This window comes from Lactuca sativa, chromosome 1 (genome assembly GCF_002870075.4).
Source record: "Lactuca sativa cultivar Salinas chromosome 1, Lsat_Salinas_v11, whole genome shotgun sequence".
Classification (NCBI taxonomy): Eukaryota; Viridiplantae; Streptophyta; class Magnoliopsida; order Asterales; family Asteraceae; genus Lactuca; species Lactuca sativa.
The window spans coordinates 35055460-35061459 of record NC_056623.2 but is presented as its reverse complement, the minus strand read 5'-3'; positions in this window follow the sequence as shown (position 1 = coordinate 35061459).

Below are 6000 nucleotides of genomic sequence, written 5' to 3'. Positions count from 1 at the left end.
TAGCATAAATCACATAGAAATCAAATCATGCAAAAGCATACAAAATACTTTGTCACATAACTCTAATTACCACTCTAGGTAAAGTATAGTGAGAAGACTCACCTCGGGTAACTCGGTAAAATCTCGAACTCTGTAAAATCCGATCTAGCCTCCGCCTAATCATATGAAATAAACACTCTAAATCAATGCATCTCTGTAACGCCCGTAGATCAGGGCTAGTTAATTTAGAGACAATAAGCGTCAAAAATGACTTTTTGATAGAAGATTATTTAGGATGAATAATCCTAACTAAGTTGTAGTATATGTTACAAGGTTTCCGTGCATATAAAGAACGCCAAAATCCGAGTTATAACAAAGAAGTTATGACCTGTCGAAGTTTCGCGACAGAACCGGCATGACACAGCGCGACGTAAAAAGTGAATTTACGTTAGAGCGATATTTAGCCTTAGCAATCTAAACGAAAATCGAAGATCTCGTTGTTGGTATCGAAGCGATAAAAAGTTAGGCGAAAACGGACGTCAGACGAAGAAGTTATGAATTTATAACGAAATTTTCTGTCCCGACCTATTAAAAATAAATAATAAAAATAAAAGTCAAAATTAGCCGACGGAGTCTAAACGAAAGTCGTAGAGCGTAGTCTCACCTACGCGTGGATATAAAGAACGTCGAAAACGAAGTTCGTATGAAGAAGATATGAATTTTCGAAGTTTATTAATGAATTAATAATTAAATTTAATTATTAAATCCCGGTATTATCCGAAGGCGAGTCATCGGACTCATCCGAAGTACGCCCCGCGTACGAGTGTACGCCCCGTGTACAGCGAAGCATGACGACCTTCGCACTCGAGTTCTTCGGATGACGCATGCAGTGACGGATTCGGACGCGTACGCCCCGCGTACGCCTGTACGCCCCGCGTACTCCGAGGCTCCAGCCTCCTATAAATAGGATGCGAGGGCATCCGGTTCTTTTGTTCATTTTCCCTCTTCTCTCTCCCGTTTTGCATCGATTTGCGTGCCAGAAATACCCCGAAGCCCCGGTATTATTCTCGAGCCCCGAAGCAAGTCCCGAGATCCCGAAGATCCCGAGAAATGCGGTTCCCGAGCCGAAGCTCTGCCCGCGAGAAGTTCGATTTTTGTGGAGATCTTCCAGATCTACCGCAGAATACTACTTCTGCAAGTCGTAGTGCTGTCCGATCATTTTCTGATCAAGTGAGTGTATACTACCTTTCATAAACACGATAATAATACAAGTATGGTTTGAGTGTATTAAGTATATTGTTGTTTATATGGGTGGGTGTGTAGTTACTTTCTTCTAACACATAAATATGAAGTATTTGCTATGAAATACGTGCTATGTGTTTATATGTTATTTGTCTATTTGAGATGGGCATGGAAATTGGAGTTTTATACAGGTGTTAAATGATTTAAACCGTGTAAGTATTTATATCTACAAAATTGTTGGGTAGAACATAGGTAGATGGAATTGTTGGTGACTATGGAGTTAGCGCCTATTGTATAAACCTTGGCGACGATGTGACTTCGTGCCTATTTGATGAACCTTGGCGACTATGGAGTCAGCGCATGTTGAGTAAAATTTGGCGACTATGGAGTTAGCGCTTGTTGAGTAAACTTTGGCGACTATGGAGTTAGCGCTTGTTAAGTGAGCTTTGGTGACTATGGAGTTAGCACCAGATAACTATGGATTTAGTACTTGATAAATAAGCTTTGGCAGCAATGGAACTCGTGCCAAATTCCTTATGAATAAATGAATGAAGGATAGTTGGTTCTTAGGGTAAAACCTTAAGAAGATAATGGGGATGGGTAATTGGGTTGATTGTTTGCTGATTACATATAATAATTATATTATTGTGAGTTGAAAACCCTATATGCTCACCAGGCTCCCAAGCCTGACCCACTCAGTTTTCTTTTCATTACAGGTAATGGCACAAGGGTATAAGTTGGTGGACTTGACGAGAGATTTTGGATTATAGATCAGTAGTTGAATAACTATTGTAAGGTCTATTTTATATTGTTTATGTTTTTGGTCTGTAACGAACATGACATCCCGAGTTTTTATTATTTAATGAAAATACATTCTTTTCGAGAAATGTTTTGATAAATGGTTATCATATTTTATTTTGGGAACAAATTCCGCAACCGTTTTCTTTAAACGATCACTCTGATTTATAAAACAAAGCATAAACAAATCGGTCTTTTCTGGCCGTGAAATTGGGGATGTCATAGTTGGTATCAGAGAGTTTAAGCGAACTAGGAATATGGATTTATTTCTAGACTTAAACTTAGAATGCAAAGCAATGATTGTGAGTTGAGTGTGTCCATTATATTTTAGGTAGTACACCTAAATTGACACATGCACTATTTTATTTTAGGAAAATTGCCTAAAATGCTATTATGTGCTAATTGTTATATGTTTGCCATATATGACGTTAATTGTTCGGATCTATGGTCTGTTGCCAACCGGATCTGGAAACCTTATGTGTTTAGGATTCTAAGCGTGCATCTACGATATTAGAACTAACATGTAAACGTTTCGGAGTGATAAGGATGATTTGAATATCTATCGTGACAAAGGATCTAATTTCACCTTATTCGGTGTATAGATCAAAAATGGTGAGAACGAGGAGTGGAGTTGGAAATGCTAATGAAAACAGGAATCAAATACCAGTAATTGAACAAATACCTGTTGTAGCAGCAGCGCCTGAACCAATGACAATGGCCGGAGTTCAAGTGATGATCCAGGCAATGTTGAATAATCAGATGGAAGAAACCAGACGTCTGATCAGGCAGAATCGCGAGGAATTGTCAATTCAAGTTGAAGAGCCCGAAGTAAATGGAGGTCAGTCTGAAGGAGGAAACTACAGTGGGACCGTTGGTCAAGCCAACCCACCAATAGTTCGCCAAAACAACCAGGATAGAGGAAATGAAGGACGTTGATGCAAGTACAAGGATTTCATGGCATCCAAACCACCATGTCTTTCTGGGAGCCCGACACCGGTGCAAGTCATGGACTGGATCTCCAAAATGGAGACAATGTTTGAAAGTTGCGAGTGTAGCAACAGACAGAAGACCGCTCTTGCAATCCCTCTGTTAAAATCTGGAGTATTGAGCTGGTGGAAGTTACTGGCTGGTTCGATGCCTAAGGGGGAAGCTAGCAAGATGTCTTGGGAAGAATTCGTGGTGCAACTGACATTGCAATACTGCTCTGAGCAAGATCTTCTGGAAATCAACAATGAGTTCCAGAATCTGAAGAAAGGAAAATTGAGCATTACTGAATACGCTACGAGCTTTACTGAGAAAATGAAGCTTATTCCACACCTAATTCCAACTGAACTTTCCAAGGTCAACAAGTTTGCCAATGGATTACCAGCGGACTTTGGTCCGATAGTCAAGCAAGCAACCACTCTGAAAGCCGCCATCTGGGCAGCCAAGAATGTTGAGACCCAAATAAAGGAAAAGGGTCTGGAAAGAGCTGAAGTTGGAGAGAAAAGGGAGCGTGAAGGATCTTCAATAATCGACAAAGAAAGTAAATTCTCGAAATCTGGGGGAAGAGATGAAGCTAAGTGGTGTGAGAAGTGTAAGAAGAAACACTTCGGGAAATGTAGCGAGGAGATGACTTGTTACAAATGTGGGAAGACAGGGCACTACGCCAATAAGTGCGCACCCCTCAAAAAGGTGTGCTATAGGTGTAACGAAGAAGGTCATATTTCTAAAGACTGCCCACAGAAAAACACACCTCCACAGCCAATGGCATTCAACATGTTCCTCAACGAAGCAGAAAAGGATGGGAGGATTAAAAGATGAAGACTTCATATTAATATATAAAGTCTGTATCAGGAAGCATAGCCTGTTAGAGGCATAGTATAGGGTGAACTTGAACTTTTGTGTAATAGTTTCAAGAATTAATATAAACCATGGTTTTGTTATCTGATGTGTTGAATGATTATATGATTTATGTATGGTGACTTGGTTAACTGTGAGACAATACTTGGGACGAGTATGAGTAGGTGTGAATGGTAGTAGAGCTCTATACTACCGGAAGCACAGGACTCACGCTTGGATTAGGGGAAGTCACAAGGTTATCAAGAAGCTAGTAATTGATTCCATTTTATTCAAGTATGTCATTACCATTGTTTCGGTAATGTCTAGTAAGATAGTTGTTATTCCGACCCTAGGGGTCATATCAATTGAGTCCGACTACGATGAGAGGTCATCGGGACACGACCCCTCAAGGTTATTACTTAGAATGGAGAGATAACTTATGGAGTCAGTATACGAATCCTATTTCGTTGATGATTCTGGGACGTAATCATCCTAAGGGGGAGATAATTGTAACGCCCGTAGATCAGGGCTAGTCAATTTAGAGATAATAAGCGTCAAAAATGACTTTTTGATAGAAGATTATTTAGGATGAATAATCCTAACTAAGTTGTAGTATATGTTACAAGGTTTCCGTGCATATAAAGAACGCCAAAATCCGAGTTATAACAAAGAAGTTATGATCTGTCGAAGTTTCGCGACAGAACCGGCATAACACAGCGCGACGTATAAAGTGAATTTACGTTAGAGCGATATTTAGCCTTAGCAATCTAAACGAGAATCGGAGATCTCGTTGTTGGTATCGAAGCGATAAAAAGTTAGGCGAAAACGGACGTCAGACGAAGAAGTTATGAATTTATAACGAAATTTTCTGTCCCGACGTATTAAAAATAAATAATAAAAATAAAAGTCAAAATTAGCCGACGGAGTCTAAACGAAAGTCGTAGAGCGTAGTCTCACCTACGCGTGGATATAAAGAACGTCGAAAACGGAGTTCGTATGAAGAAGATATGAATTTTCGAAGTTTATTAATGAATTAATAATTAAATTTAATTATTAAATCCCGGTATTATCCGAAGGCGAGTCATCGGACTCATCCGAAGTACGCCCCGCGTACAGCGAAGCATGACGACCTTCGCACTCGAGTTCTTCGGATGACGCATGCAGTGACGGATTCGGACGCGTACGCCCCGCGTACGCCTGTACGCCCCGCGTACTCCGAGGCTCCAGCCTCCTATAAATAGGATGCGAGGGCAGCCGGTTCTTTTGTTCATTTTCCCTCTTCTCTCTCCCGTTTTGCATCGATTTGCGTGCCAGAAATACCCCGAAGCCCCGATATTATTCTCGAGCCCCGAAGCAAGTCCCGAGATCCCGAAGATCCCGAGAAATGCGGTTCCCGAGCCGAAGCTCTGCCCGCGAGAAGTTCGATTTTTGTGGAGATCTTCCAGATCTACCGCAGAATACTACTTCTGCAAGTCGTAGTGCTGTCCGATCATTTTCTGATCAAGTGAGTGTATACTACCTTTCATAAACACGATAATAATACAAGTATGGTTTGAGTGTATTAAGTATATTGTTGTTTATATGGGTGGGTGTGTAGTTACTTTCTTCTAACACATAAATATGAAGTATTTGCTATGAAATACGTGCTATGTGTTTATATGTTATTTGTCTATTTGAGATGGGCATGGAAATTGGAGTTTTATACAGGTGTTAAATGATTTAAACCGTGTAAGTATTTATATCTACAAAATTGTTGGGTAGAACATAGGTAGATGGAATTGTTGGTGACTATGGAGTTAGCGCCTATTGTATAAACCTTGGCGACGATGTGACTTCGTGCCTATTTGATGAACCTTGGCGACTATGGAGTCAGCGCATGTTGAGTAAAATTTGGCGACTATGGAGTTAGCGCTTGTTGAGTAAACTTTGGCGACTATGGAGTTAGCGCTTGTTAAGTGAACTTTGGTGACTATGGAGTTAGCACCAGATAACTATGGATTTAGTACTTGATAAATAAGCTTTGGCAGCAATGGAACTCGTGCCAAATTCCTTATGAATAAATGAATGAAGGATAGTTGGTTCTTAGGGTAAAACCTTAAGAAGATAATGGGGATGGGTAATTGGGTTGATTGTTTGCTGATTACATATAATAATTATATT